Raw genomic sequence first — 19,635 nt, forward strand, 5'->3', positions numbered from 1 at the left:
CTGAGTTACTCCTTTTCACATTCTTTACACTGATCGCTGTGCTTTGCGCAGCGTAGACGCACCGTATGTGTCGAAACGGATGGAGAATTTGGTGAAAAGAAGCCCGGGACAGAAGGGGAAAGAATGCAACTTCATTGAGTGCTTTCAACATACCATGAACTTGGCATGCTTTATCTCTTTAGTTGTGGCTGTAATTCTGAGAAGCTCCTTCTTGTTCCTTCCCCAGCTGAGTCTTTGCCTTCTACATTCTTTGTCTCTCCAGTAAATTTTTTCTGCTTAGGTTAGCCAGCGCCGGGGTGCTCGTCACTGTTGCTTGCAACTCACGAACCCTAACAGACCCAGAAATCTGGGTGGGGCGGGAAGAGACAGATACACGCCGTTTACAAACGAAGAAAATGAAGGCACAGACCCATTAAGTGCTTTGCTTCAGGCCACATAGCCGGGGAGTGGCCCAACAGGAATTAACTCAGGCCTGTCAGGGTACAAAAGTTTTTCTGTTTCCGCCACTCTGCAGCCAGGTGCCAAGGAACAAATTATTTCTAGAGGCCAAAGAAAGCATGACTGAACTTGCTTGGTTCTTGCCAGAAGTCGGTCTGCATTTGTTTTGCAGAAGATGGCCACTTCCAGAAGTCTGTAGAATTTTCCCGATTTTTGTCGATGCCGTGGCCGGTCTTAGACGCTTAGAAAACAACGTGTAGATGAGACGCGTCATAAAAGAAGACGCGTGACAATCCTCTTCTGCTGCTGTCATTACGTAGCTAAAAAGAGAAGAAGAGGGACTTACCATCTGTGGGGAATATTGATCATTTGCTTGTTTAGGGCATGATTCTTTATCTTACGCGATATCGCCAAGTGGTCAAAAACAGGGGCCCTAGAGCCAGACTTCCTGGGCTTGAATCCCACGTCTTCTATTTGTCTTGCAATTTGGTTGCATCTGACGTATTACTATCACTGTGCCTCTGTTTTCTCATCTGTAGAATGGGTAGCATCATAAAGCCCCATGTTTCTCGGGATTGTTAGGATCAAAAAGTTGAGTAAAACACTTAGAACAGGGTCTGGCACGTAGTAGGTGCTGAGTTTGCTATCGATAGTCTTCCCGGACTTCCTACTGAACATTTTTTAAATTTTTTTTTTTTCAACGTTTATTTATTTTTGGGACAGAGAGAGACAGAGCATGAACGGGGGAGGGGCAGAGAGAGAGGGAGACACACAGAATCGGAAACAGGCTCCAGGCTCTGAGCCATCAGCCCAGAGCCCGACGCGGGGCTCGAACTCACGGACCGCGAGATCGTGACCTGGCTGAAGTCGGACGCTTAACCGACTGCGCCACCCAGGCGCCCCCCTACTGAACATTTTTAATTAACTCCGTAATGTTCAGGTCCTGGGGAACCTGAGCAAATGAAATGGTTTGAATTCTGCAAGTACACGTGGGTGAATTTTCCAGTTCAGAACAGCGGCTCAAAGTGGGTGATGAAGGCACAGGTCTCAAAGTAACACATCACTTGTAGCAGAAGGAGAATAAATAGAATCCTCCTTCATGGATATTCTAATTATTCTTTCCTTTTTGACACGACTCCGTGTTTAGCTGCATAACATTAAGCAATACTTAACACAGTTTGAGAAAGGGCAATTTAGAAAGATCAGACCCAGTGATCTTAAAGCCGTGATGTATGGTTCAGTGAAATCATCAGTAGGTCAAATACCTCTAACAGAATTAGCTGAAATTATGCAAGCTATTATATTGGATATCACTGTTGGAACATTTTGTATAAATTGCAGTAACACACATTCGTCTTTATAGGATGAAGCAAGACTTAAAAACTAATTCTGGCGAATCAAGAATTGTATTTTCCAGGAATTAACTACCACAATTTGACTGCAGCTGTAAAAATTTTATTAGGCAATACATCTGACCTCAAATTGGAAATTTGTGTTGGAACCAGTTTAGGAAATAATTATTGCTGTGTTGTTAATTTTATATTTGCCTAATAAAACACAGCAGGAGCAACAGGGTTGGGTGAATGTAACAAAAGAAAGCCCTCGGACATGCTTGAAACCAGTGTGTTCAACCCAGTTGGGACCCCGCCTAGGAATGTATGTATGGCTGATGGCAGGACTGTGGAAAGAACGGTTCCTGGCCATCAGACTGTTGAAGAGAAGCACGCGGATGTCTCTGTATCCTTCACACCGGCCAATAACGAGTGTCAACCGTGTGCATGCCTCGGACTGTTTGCTTTGGTAACGTTTAACTTCACAGGAACACACACCTATGCACACATGCATGTTGACATTGACACTTGACCTACCCACTTGTTCCTGTTTGTCCAGGTTGCCTTGCGAAGAGTATTAGCAGAGAAAGACCAAAGTCTCTTGGAAGCGAAAAGCAGGTGTCTTTGTTATGGCTGTCAGGGATGCTGCTGTTGGCGTTGAGAGCAGGTTAATTATATCATGCAACTGTGTGGGCGGGTATTATGCTTCCTCAAGCTCGTGTTGTCTTCTAGGATCTTCGAGTAGCATCTCGTACCTTCTCGTGTCTTCTAGCTGCATCTCAAAGAACAGAATTCGAGGCTGTAAACTGAGTCAGTAGCAAGTTGCTACTGGTTGCTGTGGAGCGGTGTTATCTCCAAAGGTTGGGATGCTAATTGCCTTTTGGGTGGGGTATTAAATGACACAGATTTGCACGGTGAGAAAGTTACCACCTGAACAGTCCTCTCAAGATCCTTCTGGTTGTAGCAACCTGGAGGTCTCGGTTTGCCAGTAAGACGTCCTTAACACCTTTTAAACGCTTCTCCGTCATCATTTTTACCAAAGAGCAGGAAGGACTCAGGCTCAGGGACTTCGCAGGCAACGGCGACCGCCTAGAGTTAATGATACTAAATTTTCTGCTCGCTCTGCTTTTTTTTTTTTTAATGTTTATATTTGATTTAGAGGCAGTGAACACGTTTTTTCCATTTAGAGGATAGGGATTGAATATATGCTTTAAAAAGAAAATAAATATAAAATAAACGAATCGATTTTAAGAACAATACTAGGTAAATGCTCCTATAAGTAGTCCTCAGGTGAGGCAAAATCAAGAAGGTCATTGCAGGGGCCCGGGTGGCTCAGTCGGTTTGGCATCCGACTCTTGATTTCGGCTCAGGTCATGATCTCATGGTTCATGGGATCGACCCTCGCGTCGGGCTCTGAGCTGACAGCGTAGAGCCTGCTTTGGATTTTCTTCCTCCCTGTCTCTCTCTCTCTCTGCTCCTCCCCTGCTCTCGCTCTGTCTCTCTCTCTCTCAAAAATAAATAAACAAGCCCAACAACGCCGTGCTAAAAACCCTTCCGTTAATTCGGGTATGTGTGCTCTTGAGGAGATGGTGCTTTAAGTGGAGAAGCAAGAGGCAAGATCCGGGTCCGATGATTCTGACCTGCTGTGAAACTGGTGGATGTGAGGTGCAAAGGATTCCCGGAGCGGAGCTCCCCCCTTTCCGTTTAAGCCAGGAGGTTAAGTTAGGTGCCCCAGAGACCACCTTGAGAAGGAGCTTGCTTCTAATAACAAAACTCGCTTCTAAATAATCAGTAAACTTTTGATAATAATAATGAATAACAAACTCTACTTCCCCGAGTCAAGCCTTAAGATTCAACGCCAGCAAACAGCTAGTTTGGCAAACACGTATTTGGCACACCGAAGCAGGCTCTTGACGTCTTCGTGTACCAAACAGGCCAGAATGTGGGGAGAGGTGGGGAGAGGTGGGTTTGCGGATCTGATGGGTTTGCAGAGGGGGTCAGATCATAAAGCGTTTTGAAGGCCAAGCCAAAGAATGTCGATGCAAGATTCCGAGGTGCTTTGTCGACCTTGAATCTTTCAATGAGAAGGAGTAGAGCCTTTTCAGTGTCCCGGCTCTTAAAATCAAGAGATCGGTGTTACGGCCTTGCCTTCACGGGGCTCACGGTCAGACGTGCAGGTTGCTGATTGATGAACGGTGTGGTGAAGGCCACGGCAGGGGGACCGTGGAACAGAGAAGGCATCTAACTCATGGTGGGTTGGACGGGCTTCCGGAAGAGGGGGTCCCTGACTGAGACATAAGAGAAGGATGGTTGTTGATTCGGCAAAGAAAGCAGGGGAAAGGTGCTGCAGGCAGACAGCCGCGTGTGCAAACATCCAGAGGTCAGAGGGCATGACGGTCAAGAAACAGTCGAGAAACATCTTCCAAAGATGAGCCACGCGTGGCGATTTAGGTAGCACGGCACAGAAAGCCAGTCAAACTAGTGGAAAATACGCGGTTATTATAAGGGCACCAAGGTGTCCTGCCATCCAAGGACAGTGCAGCCAGATTTCAGGGGATTTGTTGACTATCAAAGGCCAGTCAATACTCTTCATCTCTCTCTGTCGTGAGCGTAGTTTCCTATCTCTGCTTTTACCTGCCCTATATTTCCGTCTCTCCCCCTCCTCCTCGACTTCCACTGACTCAACATGGCCGCCAGCCACGTCACACAACCTGTCTGCACAACCGTAACTAATTTAGCACCTCAGCCCATCTGCCCAGGAGGGGAATCTGACTGACCCCCCCCCACCTCGAATTAGGCGGAACTCTTGGTAATGCCAAGAGTTGGTGTGCCATAGAACTGTCTAGAGACATATCGTCTTTGGGTCAGAACCTCTGGTTCAGTCAGCTCTGTCTGGGAGGGAGGGGAACAAGGTCACAGAACCCATGCCACCTCATTTGCACCTGTGGGTCTTCATGCCCAGACCCCAAAAAGTTCCAGGGCGCCACGAAACTGTAAGCTGTAGAGAAATCCAGGAATGAGTGGAGAACCAGCCCTGGGCTGACAATATGGTGCCCTGGAAAAGCCCGTCTCCTCCTCCCCCTCCTCACCACCCCAATCCAATCTAAGTGTAATGACCTGAGAGCCACTTGCTTGATTGACATTCTTGGCAAGATCCACTCATTCAGGGCCCGCGCTGTTAATTTCATTTGGAACAGCAAAGAAATAAATAATTCAATTAGGCATTTTTCCGCTGTACCTATGGAGAGAACTAAGTGATAGGAATCTCTCCATCAAGTTGTCAGTATTATCTTAAGCACTCAGGGACCGAAAATGGTGGCAAATAACAATTTGTGGTTGAGAGAAAGTATAAAGTGCAACCCTCCAGTCAGAATGTTAATTCTTAGGATTTTGTGTTTGTCTCGATGGCCCTGCTTCCTTTATTTTATTAAAAGTTTACGACTTTCTCTGACTGAAACTATACTCACACACTAAGAAAAAATCCTCCCGCCCCCCCCATATTAAAATTTATTTCCCAGGAGAGAAAATAAATTTCCGTGACACGAGCGAAAGAACGAATAGTCATTTTCTGAATAACCGTTTCTTTTTCTTGCCAAGAATGTGCTTTCAGGCAAATACATTTGTGTGCCTCTTCAGGTACGTGACGTCTGCTGCTGTAAGACAATAGCCATTAAAAAATTAAACAATTAAAAAAGAAAAAAGTTCGTCGTCAATTTTAATGTTATGTTATGTGAATTAATATTTCTTCTTATAATGCAATATTCGGCAATTTACCATGCAGACACAGTCCTCGCTTCCGCGTTGTAGGTAATTAGTTTACATTACTCTACAGAAATGAATTGTCGCTGGTGATCTCAAGTGCCTGCTCACAAATCACTCCTGTTGGAGGGTTCATTGAGATTCTGCTCAGGGCTTCACTACAGCAATATATGATGCTGTCCTTAAATGTTAAATATCGGACTAATTTAAAACAAAAACAAAAACATAAACTAGATTCCTAGTCCAAGAAGGCCAGGTAGGAACCTACTTTTGTGGCAAATCAGCACTCTGTCCTCTAACTTCTCAAAAAGGATTTATGTTCTCAAGTGTAATTCTCATTACCAATTTTTCTGTCCCCCACCCCCACCCGGCCACCCACAATCCCTCCACTAAACAAACGAGGCAGGTCAGTGAAGAGAGGTTTAGGACTCCCCAGGGTTGTTAATGAGACAAAATTACTCACGAGCCTTTGTGCACTTCCCCTCTGAAACCCGATCGCGCCACAAAATACTCATAGAAAAGAAAACTGACCTTAAGATCTAATTCCAGATCCCAGTATTTGTCATGTGTGTGAGCGCCGTATTATGGATAAATTTCATCACGGGAGGAAAAAAACATTGCATCGTCAGATCATGTCTGGTGAGCTGATTGCAGGGCTGATCGGTTTCACTGAAGTCCTCAAGGGCAATATAGAGAAAACAGCCTGGGTGCGTGGGGAACTTGGCAGCAAGGATGTATGACCTCCAAAAGTCTCTCCTCTGTGAGTTTCAGAGAGAAGTCGATAATTTCTGACAATTTGATTCCCTGTCATCTAGAGAATCTCAACAAGAGAGTACTCTAGAAAGTTTCAGAAAAACATCAGCCCTGCTTGCCAAGGGTTCCAAACCTTTGATTAGGGTGATGAGCGTTGATTGAATGACGATTACGGGCCCCACAGTTGTGGGTTCTTAGATAGGAGTATTAAGAAGGACGAGTCTGGGGGCACCTGGGTGGCTCAGTCGGTTAAGCACCTGACTTCGGCTCAGGTCATGATCTCACGGTTCATGACGTTGAGCCCCGCGTCGGGCTCTGTGCTGACAGCTCGGAGCCTGGGAGCCTGCTTCGGATTCTGTCACCCTCTCTCTCGGCCCTTCCCCCACTCCCACTCTGTCTCTCTCTGTCTCTCAAAAATAAATGTGAAAAATTAAACAAAAAAAAAAGTACGAGTCTAGCCTCTGCATTTGAGGGGTTTATAGTCTAGTTGGAGAAGACATGGTGAGTGTAGGACAGGAGGAAATAAAATAAAAGGGCGTAAGTATCGATTGTTGATTAATTTAGCATTTCCCCAAGTTCTAGTGTCACTCAAACACTTTTAAGTGGTACGTGTGCACAGCATTCATTAATGAATTAATGAGAAAATTAGTTCATTTCAATCCCTTCTCAGTTTTTCCATAACGACGAGAGACAGTCTAAATGTTGCGCCAGTATGCCTTTAATACTTTGCGACATCTTGCCAGCTTCCCTTTTAACATGAAAAAGGCACGTTTCAGGGTACAACCTTCGGCACTAACTTAGCGAGCCCTCGATAACACTCTTTTTGTATCTCTATTTACATTCTATTTATGCCAGAACCCCCTGGCTTTCGGTTTACTCTTACAAAATACCATTTTCTTTTACAATCAGTAAAGTCGTGAATCTACTTAAAGGAACTCATTAAATAATGAGTAGCCCCGATGGTAGGTGGCTGTAGCAGGAAAAAAAAAAAAAAAGTGAAGGTGACACATACAGGAGTGAAGTTTGGGAAACTCAGGATTACGAGAATCAAACATGAAACCCAGATGGCAGATGACCACCGGGGACAGGTCAGAGGAAGGGCACAGAAGGGTGGAGCGACGGGAAAAAGGAGTTGAGGAGTCCAGCCTGGGAGAGAAGAGACAGCAGGGCACCATTTGGCCGCGTGGCTTGTGGCAATGAAGGCAGAAACCCCGGGCAGTAAGTCTGAGCGTGCGTGAGCACCTCAACGAAGCCACTTTAAAACCCCAACACCTGCACACATACACTGACGCCTGCCCCTGTCTTCCACGGGGACAACAAGACCCAAGACATTTACGTCCTCCTTTCAGCAAGGGTTCAGAGACAAGGGCACGCTTCTCCCCCAAGCTCTAGCAGAAGACTCGAGATGCCCCTGATAGGGAACCATTGTGCTATGCCAAACTGGCTGGCCTGGGTCACCTCTCTACCCTACAGCAGGGGAGGTGGGGCTGTGTGATTCTTGGCGGCCTTGGTAGACCTGTGTAAATGCTCTTGGAAAAAAGACCCTGGGGGCACCTGGGTGGCTCCGTGGGTTAAGTATCTGACTCTCGATTTTGGGTCAGGTCATGATCTCACGGTTCGTGAGATTGAGCCCCAGTGAGCGCAGAGCCTCCTTGGGATTCTTTTTCTCCCTCTCTCTCTATTCTCTCTTTCTCTCAAAGTAGATAAATAAACTAAAAACAACAACAACAACAACGATGCTGAGCAGGAAGCAGAAGATAGCCGCCACGAGTGGGTAAGATGCCAAGCGACAGGGACAGAGAAAAGGGCCATCAAAATCTCTTCTTAGTGCTTACTCTTGGCTCCCATCACAGCTTAGTGCCTGCCCCCCACCCCCCCTCCCCAAACTCAGAGGCTTCATTCTTCCCCGAGTCCCTGGGAGTCTTCCCCTAGACTTGCCCCAACAGCATTTTGAGCTTAACCAAACAGCCAAGGAGGAAGTCTATGCGAGAGGTAGTCGTGTTCTGGTACCACGTGGGGGTGTCGTGGAGAGACGAGAAGTGGTCCTGTCATGTGACTAACCCAGCTGAGCTCCCAAATTATAGAGCTCATCATCTGCAATGGGATTTGGCTCTCCAAGAAGAGTGAAACTGACTAAAAAGAAGGTCTTCGGGTTCTGCCGACCACCTCGATAGATTTGGGACCGCTCACCGTAGGCGTCTTGGGTCTGAGGGTGGGAACAGGAGTGGGCAGGAACTCAGAAATTCCCTGGGAGAGCACGTGAGGGGACGACAACAGGAAACGGTTGGGCGCTGGCTATGTGGAGTGGCTCAGTTGCCGAAAGACCCCTCAAGGCTGGGAGCATTTGGGAAGGATTTCCAAAAGTGGGGATGGCTGTTAGGAAGTCATTTGCACAGCTGTGATCCAAGTCTCTACCCAATCCTTCTCTTGTGTCATCCCAAACCTTCAACAGCGTCTACTTTGCTAGGTATAGAAAGCAGTGTGTGTGTGTGTGTGTGTTGTGTGTGTGTGTGTCTTAGTATTGCTTGTTGATAGCACAGACCTCCTCATGCTGTATTGTGCAAAGCCGTGGAGTGCAGGTGTCTCAAAGCAGCTCTTTGGATCCCTAGAGAAGGGACACCAGCCATTACTGTCGCAGAGCCTCACTCCTTACGTTCTGCATGTATAATCTCCCCAGAGCAGTGGCCTTGGAAATCACCTTCCTGCCCCACTCTTCTTTCCCAGCTTTGGTTGGGTTTTCTCCACCATTTGGAATAACCCCACCCCTGCCCCAGGTGCCGACAGGGTCCGCAGAGGCACGCAGGAGGTGATGAGGAAGGACAGAGCAGAGGCCGTCTCTAGCCCATGGATGCTCCTCCAGGCCCCGGGGGCTGTTTCCTCACCCATCCCCCTCCATCACTGCCTCTGCCCCCCCCCACCCCGCCACACCTCTCCCTTAGGTAAAATGCCTAGGATTGGAGACCCTCCCACCGTGTCTTCTGGAATGCAGATCAGCCTGGTTTTAGGATTCGGAGATGGGCACCGAAGTCAGGTGCTTGGCATCTCGGTAGGACTTTGGGAGATCCCGCAATAGGAAAAAGCCCTTCTTTTGTTTCCATCTGACCAGTTTTTCACAAAGCTTCTTACCAGTTTTCCTGTTTGCAAGAAGGAAAACCCCTTTAAGGCCCAAGAAGGGCGTGGCCATGTGCTTGCTGTAAGGACAGAAGGGTAAGAGAGAAGCTCTTTCCCCAGATGTCGCCCCAGCCTCATTAACTCACCACCTTCGGGGCTTTCCTTCAACTTCACCTTCTCAGGGAAGCTCCCCTGGATGCCTTTTCTAGAACACTCTCTAGCTCCTATCTTTATCTGATCCCTAGAACTTATCACCTTCAAACATCCCGTATATTTATAACCTCTTGGTCTCATTTGACTGCCCCCTGCCCCCCTAGAACAGCGGCTTCCTGAGAGCAGTCTGTTTTGTTCACTTCTGTCTCCCTAACATCTCACTCTAAGGGATCAGTAAATCTCTGTCATTGAAAGACTGTGTCATCTGGGCTGAGTGAGGGACCAGAACCCCAACTGGATAAGTAGGTATTAACTCTAGAATGAGATGCCAACTGTTGCCTCTGGGTCCTTACAAAGTTCTGCAATGACCAGACATTCAGGCCAGGACAAAGGATCATCGCTAGAGCTTGACTCCCTACAGCTCATAACCCCATTAGGCCCTGGAACCCAACTCCTGTTGTTCACTCTGCCTTTTGGAAGCCCCCTTTCCCTCCCTGGGAACTAGGAAAATGGCTGGTTCTGGGTGAGAACTCCCTTTCTTCTGGGGGAGAGAGAGTCTGGGCTCAAGCATCACACTCATCAGGTCCCATAGGTTATTGGTTCAATTGGCATTTGGGGATTTGCTTGGGACACTCACCATTGGACTTTCTGTGGGAGGTAGGTCTGGCTTACCGTCAGCTTCCCAACCTCTGTCCCTTTGTGGGGTGGGATACGAGGGCTGCCATCGCCAGGATACACCCGCTGGAAAGTGTTTCACCCACCCCAGCTGCTTCAAGCCTAATCTCTTTGCCTCACATGGGCGAAGAGTGCAAAGTTGAATCAGAAAGGACTCCATTCAATCTCATTTCCTCCTCCCTTTGATCTCTTCATTTCCGATTTCACTTCCTCTGACAATTTCCTCTTTCCATTCCCAGAACAAACAACTCTCACTGTGGCACTTGGCCATTTAAATCATTTCCCAGACACGGAGCCCCTCATTTGGACGCCATTCACCATGGCATGGTGGGTGATCGGTTAAAGATCGGGGGCAGCTGGTGAAGAGGCAGGGTTGGAGGTACCCCACTTGTGCCCTGTGGACCCTCATGCCTGAAACTTGGGTGTAGTTGGGGAGAGCGGCCTGTGAAGTCCTGGGGTCCCCCAAAATGGGGGTAACACAATTGATAACCATGCAGGAGAACATTTCACAGTGAGCCATGGTAGATTTCTACCCCTGGAGGCCTCAGAGGCACTGATGTGATGATTTTGGCCCCTCGTGTTTTGCTTCTCTAACTGAGCTCTTAGGTGAGAACCAAATATTCCATTAAAAAAAAAAAAAAAATTGGGGCACCTGGGTGGCTCAGTCGGTTAAGCGTCCAACTTCAGCTTAGGTCACGGTCTCACTGTCCGTGAGTTCGAGCCCCGCGTCAGCCTCTGGGCTGATGGCTCAGAGCCTGGAGCTTGCTTCCGATTCTGTGTCTCCCTCTCTCTCTGCCCCTCCCCCGTTCATGCCCTGTCTCTCTCTGTCTCAAAAATAAATAAACGTTAAAAAATTAAAAAAAAAAAAAAAAATCAAGGTCCAAAATGGTTCTAGAAACTTCTGTGTTTCTCTTTGATACCTGAGTCTCAATGTGAAATGGTTCCTGAACTAATCATATTAGTAAAACTGGCAAGATTAAAAGAGCCATAAACACACACGCTTAGTGTTTCAACATCCATTAAAATGTATACTGCAGCCTCCTAGAATATTTAATAGGCTTATATGATGACTGAATGTGAATCCATTCATCTCAGTCAAGTTGGGTTATTAAGATACACATGCTAAGTGATTTGTCCTGTGTTTACCCTGTGCTGGGAAAATGGTATCTGATTTTGAAAAAAAAAAAAAAAAAAAAAAAAATTTTCAGAGCTGTTCTTTGTTGGAAGAAATGGGAGTCAGGACCCTACCCCACCCCCAGTTTCCACACCAGCTTTATCTCAAGCAGACTGTTCAGTCCCTGTGGGACTCAGTTGTCCATCTGAGAAATGAGAAAGATCGTCCAAATGATCTCTGCTATTTCTTGCAGCCCTGACCTCTTTCAGTGTGGCAGGTGGGGTAGAGGTTATGAGTGTGGGCTCTGGCATCTGACCGCGACGGTTCAAACCCTGCCTCTGCCACTCAGTTTACCCATCTATAAAATAGGGATTATAGTAGAAGGCAAAAGTGACGTCATCAATGCGAATCACGGCTCCTACTGAAGGCTCAGAAAACGTTGCTGAACTTTAACATGGACTGTCAACATCTACTGGGCGCTTTGATGCATGGATTTCGTTCTTGAAGGGAAAAATGTGGAACTTTAGATACATTATTTAACTTAATCCTCGCCGCAATCTTGCAAGGTGGATGGAGTTAACCCCGTTTTGCAGATAAGAAACTGAGACCCAGAGAGATTAACTGACTTGCCCAAGGTGACACAATTATTAAGAGACTAAGCTGGGGGGCGCCTGGGTGGCTTGGTCGGTTAAGCGTCCGACTTCGGCTCAGGTCATGATCTCACGGTCCGTGAGTTCAAGCCCCGCGTCGGGCTCTGTGCTGACAGCTCAGAGCCTGGAGCCTGTTTCAGATTCTGTGTCTCCCTCTCTCTCTGCCCCTCCCCTGTTCATGCTCTGTCTCTCTCTGTCTCAAAAACAAATAAACGTTAAAAAGAGACTAAGCTGGGATTTAAGCGCGGACCTGGACTGATGCCATTCTGGACTCTCCTCCCACGCAATGTATCTACCTACTATCTCTGGTTAATTTCTAGAGTATTCAGCATCCCCCGGGGGTTCTGAGTGTAGCCGTAAGTATTCAGTCTCTGGCCATCAACTTCTCCACTTTGGGAAAATAAAAAGAGCTGGACAATCTCCCGATTGTGCTGGGCTCTCTGGAGTTTGGGACTGGAAAACCAAAGTCATGACCTCAGCACCTGTGTTGTCTCCTCCCTGAGTGAAGCTTGGTCGGCCAAGAGCCGCTTCTGCGCATGATTACTTTTTGTTTTAATTTGCTGAGACTCACACTCCATAGCATCGCAACTCCAGCATTAACGCATACCCCAGCCAAGCTGAGCCAGGGGGAAGACCAGTGTCGGGCCTGTGTCTCGTCTAGAGTTTCTCAACTTTGGCACTATTGATATTCGGGGCCCGACCGTTCTGTGTTATGGAGGCCTGTCCCAAAACATCCTGTAGAACGTCGACAGCATCCCTACTCACTACCTATCGGATGCCAGTAGCAACCCCTCTCTCTCCCCAGTATGACAATGACAAATGCCTCTAGACCCTGCCAATAAATATCCCCTGGGAAGCAAAATCACCCTTCGTTGAGAATGACCCGACTAGCTGAAGGACGAAAGGCTTGAGGTTAAGGAGGCTTTTCCTTCGGCATTGCTTTCTTCATCACATGGCTTTTGGAGTTATTTTGGTCCTAGGAAGCAGTTGTTTTATCTGGCAACACCCTAGCAGGCAAGACTGTTGGCCATCTTGAGATGCTTTCGGTCTGAAGGCAAATTTTCCCGGACAGAAAGAAATGTTTTTGTCTTAGTGGCTAGCAGGAGTGTTTTCTTTGGGGCAGTTAAGGCAGCCATTTTCAAAATGGTCTCCCCGACTTTCAATGGGGCCAGTGCCCTCTGCTGGAAAGTTTGTCAGCGTTGCCTCAGAGTAGGTTGGGACGAATGGTTTCCAAATTCAGAAAACAGCAGAAGCACAAAAGAAAGGCCGATGCAACAATCCAATTGGTAGGCAACGTTTGCGGTGGCTTCCGTTAGAATTGTCTCCACGAGCTTTCTGATTTCTCAGCAGAGTTGTTTGTTTGTTTGTTTTGATGGATTAACCAAAACGTTCTGTCCCATCCTTCCATCTATACACTCTCGGCCACCGTTATAATAACCACGTCAACGAAACGTTACCTAATGTTTATTGAACGCCTACCACGTGTTGGGTCGCCGTGCCCCACACACCCCACCTACTTTTGCCTTCTCAATCGCTCTGGGACTCAGGAGCCACTATTACTGCTGAGAGACAACCAAGCCTTGAGGAGGCCCAGTGAGCAGACCGAGATCACCCAGCTCAAAGTGGTGGAGAGAGGCCTCCAATCGACAGAGCCTGGTTTTCACCCTATGCTATAGTGCTGATGCTCATTTATTCATCTTCTTTTTTTCACTCGATCCCAAAGTTCCCTTTCTAAATGTGACTCATTATTGATCCAATAAAGCGGTGTATGGATGTCTGGTGTCATTTTGAATTTGCTCCCATTTCGTTAAAGCATATTTTTTTCACCTAATTATCCCTTTTAGCTTCTGAAACCCCAGGAAGATAAGTTGTTTCTCTCCAAATGGGGACCCTAGACGCAGAATTCTAATAGAGAACTAGACTCTTATGCATTCAAGGGCTCATAGATCTCTCTAAAAATATTATATACGAATAGCATTCATGTGCACCAGAATATATCAGAATATACCCCAGACATTGTAATTTATGGCCTTGCTTATTACTTTAAAAGCCTGGGATTCTTGTAGAATATGGTTTAGTGGGTCAAACATTCCCTTTCCTCTCATTTATCAGGCTTTTGATCTCACGTCAGTTCGGCACATTGGCATGGCTGGCCCGGAGCCGTGGGCTAGGGGATCACACACATAACAGACCCCCTTGCATTCTGAAAACTTTTGGGGGGGCGGGAATGCCGGTGCCGCAGCGGTGCCTGGGTAAGCAGAGGAGGGATAGAGTCCTCCCTCTCCCCCACCCCCATCCTCACTGCCCCTTTGTCCATTATTATTTTATAGTTTTGTTCTGCATTCTTTCCATTCAACCTCCAGTCCATAGAAGCCTGTTTCTTCATTAGTTACATATGTCTGCACCCTTTTACCCCAGCAGGGAAAGACAAAATATTCGGGAGGGCCGGGAGGCCTGGGATGGATCCTCACCTTGAACTAATCGACGGGCTGATGTGCTATTGTACGGGGCCCTGTTCTGTGCAGCTGAGCGGCGGGGTTTCAATTTGTAGGAGCATAAACAGATACTAAAGTTGGAAGAACGGCTCGGTCATTTGTTAGCGGAGTTCAGATCAAATTATCACAGCGGTCCCCTGCTGACAGCCTGAACAATTACCTCCTTTTTTTTTCTTTCTTGATCTTTAAATGTTTTCTGTTTCACTCAAGCCTCAGTAAATAGTTGACTTCTCGTGGGCTTCATTTATTGACACAGAGAGGCTTGATTTATTTAATTTTGTTTCTCTGCTGCCTTCCCAGAAAGCAGGGGTAATGTTTTGTTGAAATCTCACCCCCCCTCCCCGCTCCCCCCACCCCACCCCCCCCCCCCCCGGCCTCCACCCCGAATGATAAGTTTATCGCGGTGGCTAAGGAAGCGGTTTAATGATGTGACTATAAATTATCTGGCTCTTTAATGAGAAGGGTAGGAGCCCGAATTCGACAGCCGAGTTTTAAAAGCCTGAAACCAGAAGCCGGCAGGTTGGAATGCAACGGTCAGAACCCGGTATAAGGGAAGCCGGCCGAGGCTCTGGGATCGGAATCCATAATTGGATTATTCAAAACCCAGGAATCTGATTATTCTTTGAAAGAAAACGGAGGACATTGTGTCCGTTGTGTTGGTCTCCTCTCTCGGCGCACATTCATTGATGTTCTGCGCGAGCCCCCCGGAATTAGTTCCAACATTTGTTTTCACTCTTCCCCCCCTTCCCCCCGTTTCAACCCTTGACTTTCGCTCTCCCATAGTTACATTTGTCTGCTTCTTACAGTCCTACTGGGACGGATTTATCATCATTTGCTAACATATCTGTCTCAAAATCTCAGCTTTGATCAGCTTGTATTTTATAACTTACATCTGTTCTACATTTAACCTTTTGTAATGCTGTTTTTCAAAAATATTACCTGATCTAACAAAAGAATTGTACCAGAGCAGGAGCTCCAGAGTGTCGATTTAAACACACACACACCAAACATACCTGCCTACATGACCATACTTTTATTACTCTTCTACAGTTTCCTTCCCATTAAATATGTAAGTCCATCATTTCCCTTCGACTCACGAGGGGACCTCTGTGGATCCAGGGGCTTCCTGCTCCCCATCTTGACCCTGCCTGTGCCTGGAATTCATGCCAGGGCACGTGGCCACGAGCAGCGTGCTTTTGTACCTCGAGGTGAGCCGGCCCTCCTGACCCATTGGTGTCCCAGGGGTCCCACGGGTCCCAGGTGACCACTGCAGCTCCAGCGGGTTCCTCTCCAGAAGGTTCTGCCTTCCAAGAGGCTGACTTTCATTTCATTTGCTTGTTTCATTTCAACACGTTTCTTTTTACCAATGAATTATGAAATATTGAAGACTCCCCCCAAAATATTTTGAAAAGTCACATGACAGACGCTCATATACCCGCACCCAGCTTAAGAAATGGATTTTTACAATACAGTAGGTAGACCTCCTCCATGTCTCTCTCTTGCATTATATCCATCCATCCCTTCCTCAGAGAGAAGGCCTGCTCTGAGTTGACGTCACTTGTTTCCAAGTCGAGGTGACTGATGGGAACGTAAAGGCAACACACAACGGTTTTAAGTTGCAGCGGCGTGCTAACTAACGAAGTTGGGATGAAATCGTACAGCTTCCTTTGGAAGAGTGTGCAACTCTTGATCCGGGTCGTGAGTTCGAGCGCCGCGTCGGGTGTAGAGACCGTAAATAAATAAACTTGAAAAAAAGCAATATTGCTTATCACCGTGCGTAGCACCTATTAACTCTTCTGTTAAGGGTTAGGTATTAGTATGATGATTAATCTTGTGATGATCCCCATTTTATAGATGAGGGATCAGGATCCGGAAACATACTAGCTCTGACAAGATAGGTCCAGAGAAACGTAAGCAGTGGAGGTGACCGTCGTGGGCAATAGCCTGTGACTATTGTCAGGGGGCCTGACTTGTTGGAATCACCACCACCTGGAAAGACTATGGCAGCTAGGTTGGAGCTCCCATCTTGAACAACGCTTGCTTTTCCTCATTGCTTTTGCACCTGCTCTGGGTCTAGACTCCCCACAGGAATGTGAAGGTCATCGACTGGGCTCTCTTTTTCGGTTCATGGATTGGGGAGAGGACCGCTGGCCATCGGTTCATCCCTGTGACGGAGGAAGTCCCACCCAGGCGGCAGGGGTCTCCACTGAACCAACTAGGGGCAGACCTTACAAAGCACCCCCTCCCACCATCAAGCTAGAAGAAGGTACATTTTGGTAGACCCATATAAGTCATCCTGATGATTGATGATGAAGAGGAGGAGGAGGAGGAGGAGGAGGAGGAGGAGGAGAAAGGCAAAAGAAGCCACATTTTCTGTTTGTTTTTGCTACTTGCGTTTTACTCCTACATGCTAAGCACCATGTGGACATCTTACATAGACTCTGCATCTTTAGAGCTCATGCTAACAGTATGATCTCCATTATATAGTCCCAGTAAGACTCAGGGACAGCCTGGTCTAGAGGGAAGAGAGTCAAGATAATCCGTTTTTACCTAAACCCTCTGCTTTTTTTCCAACTACTAGATGAGTTTTCTTCTAAAGAGTTAGCCCTGCACTCTGTAAACTAATCCCGTTTGGTTTCAAAGCCCCCAGGGCCCCCAGGACAAAAACAAGTTCACCATAAACTTGAAGCTTCATTTCTGGGTTCCCTGTCTTCTTCAAAGGCCTGTCTCCGGGGGTGGGGGGAGTCAGGTGCAGGCGTCAGCTCCCTATCTTAGCGCTTTGGGTTGAAGAAAGGAAACCGCGACCACGCTGAGGCTGAGATAGGACCATCCGTCTTTTTCCCTTTTGATTTCCAGAAGGCATGGGAATGGCGAAGGTCACCAAACATACCTCTCTTGACGGGGAAGAAATATCTTTTTTTCTCGGTGGGGTTGGAGGGGGGGGGGGCGGGCGGGGAGGCTGGGTTTGTTGTGCCAAACTCTACCCTTTGAAAAACGCAGAAGCCCATTAAAGATTAAGACTACAAACAAGCTTGAAACCCAGTTTAACAGCATTCAGAAAGGTCCCAGGTGTAGGCGGGTCAACGTGATATCTTGTTCTCCTAAATATTTCAACAGATAGGCCAACTTTTGATTGCGCTATCCGCTCAAAAATGACTTTGAACTTTCCGCCAGCGCCACCCACTTGGGCTTTCTCGAACCCACAGAGGGCCAGCCAGCGGCAGATAAGGGGCCTGAGTGGTCCTGGACGGCCGGGGCCTTTCATCTCGCCCGGGCTGTGTACACGAGCCGTTTGCTTAGCTTGGCTCTGCTATCCTGAGGACCTTTTCAAAATCCTCCCATTTATTAGGCTCTAACACCCGGTCTGTAAACAAGCCAGGAGAAAATGGAGATTTCGACGGCAGTGGGAGTGCGGGTTACTCTCAGGCAGGCTGGTCTCTCCCTCAAAACCCAAAGAGATGGGCCGTATTTTTGACGGAGGCTTCTTAAGTTCGGGCAGCAAGACATGGTAAAGCGTGGTGAGAACCTGGGCTCAAAACCAAATTGCCTGGGCTTGACTTCTGGTGGGGGGCGGGTCCCAGCTGTGTGACCTCAGGCCGTTCACATAACCTCTCTGTGCCTCAGTTTGCTCGTCAGTAACGTGGGGGCCGTAACGGCACCACCCCGTGGAGCTGACGTGGCCATTAAATGAGTTTGAATGGCACATGGCCTGTGGCACCCGTAAAGCCTTGGCCGGGACTATGATTATTATTATCGTTATCATTATTATTGACGTGCAGGGAGTTTTGAGGTTGTTTTCAGAGAGCTAGCAGTGCCTCTGAACGTGGTTCTCCACCCTGTGGTCTTGGACAAATACCCCGGTGACAGGTACGCGGGTCCCTTCACGGGCAGGATTTCCCACAGGTCGTGCCCGCGCCCTCGTCCCCTCAAGGATGGATGGAGGGAAAATTCAGTGCGTGCTATTGCTCTGCACTCCCAAAGGCCGGCTGTGCTGCCTCACCAAGCGTCTCCTGGACCAGAGGGGCAGGGCCGGCGGGAAATAGAGCCTGGAGGTCCTCCTCCCTCTTTTTTGTACACCCTGGGCCTCCAGATTCTCCACCAGCCCCAGGGCAGTTTGGATGGAGGCTGAGGGACTCTGCCTCCCATATCTCATCTATGGTGCTATTAGAGGAAAGTTCTGTGCGTACTTCTCAGACATCCGGTGCCCGGAGGGGTAGCTGGCCCCAGATGCCACGGCACCCAATGGAGAGCGTCTTCTCAGGACTCTTTGGAGCTCGTTCTGCTAGGGCAGGAGCAGCCCTGGAGAACAGACTGAGTCTGAAAAAAGCAGCGCGCATCCATCACTCCTCGCCTACAAGCAGAAACTGTGAATATCGTTTTTTTCCCCTACATGCTCAAGCCTAGCTGGCTTTTTGAAAGGACCTATAGTGAAATGAGACGCGTTTGGAATGTAATTCACAGCTCAGGTGATCAGAATCATAAGGATTTCTTTCTTTTTTTCTTTTTCTTTTTTTAGTGTTTATTTTTGAAAGAGAGAGACAGACAGAGTGTGAGCAGGGAGGGGCAGAGCGAGGGGGAGACCCAGAATCCCAAGCAGGCACCAGGCTCCGAGCTGTCAGCGCAGAGCCAGTAGCGGGGCCCGAACCCACGAACCCTGAGACCATGACCTGAGCTGAAGTTGCACGCTCATCCGACTGAGCCACCCAGGCGTCCCAGCATCATAAGGATTTCTTAAATGAGAGCTGCATCGCTGCACGACACTCACCTGCAGTCTCCAAATGGGCTTCATGAACCCCAGGCGAACGTGGGACCAGAAGGGTGGCAGAGGGCATCTGTCACTGAGGAAAGAGCATCGTTGTCCCTGCAGACTCCCTGGCTCTGGCTAAGGTTTGCGGCGAGATCTGCACCCTGTCCACACGAAGTCCATGCTCTCCCTTGATCCCTCGGCCCAACTAGACTGTATTACCCAGACTCCCTTGCAGTGGACTGTTGGCTACCCGCTTCCTTTTTGCCAATCAAACATCAGCCAAGCGATGTGTGCCACTTTCGAGTTCCGGGCTTTAACACATCAGGCGTGCCACTTTGGGCTGGCTGGAACCTGGTCTAGGTGGAGACTCAGCAGGCAAAGGCAATGCCCTGGGGCTGGGTCGGCAAAC

The sequence above is a fragment of the Puma concolor genome, chromosome E2 (assembly GCF_028749965.1).
Source record: "Puma concolor isolate L17-30 chromosome E2, mPumCon1.1.hap2, whole genome shotgun sequence".
In the NCBI taxonomy this organism is placed as follows: Eukaryota; Metazoa; Chordata; class Mammalia; order Carnivora; family Felidae; genus Puma; species Puma concolor.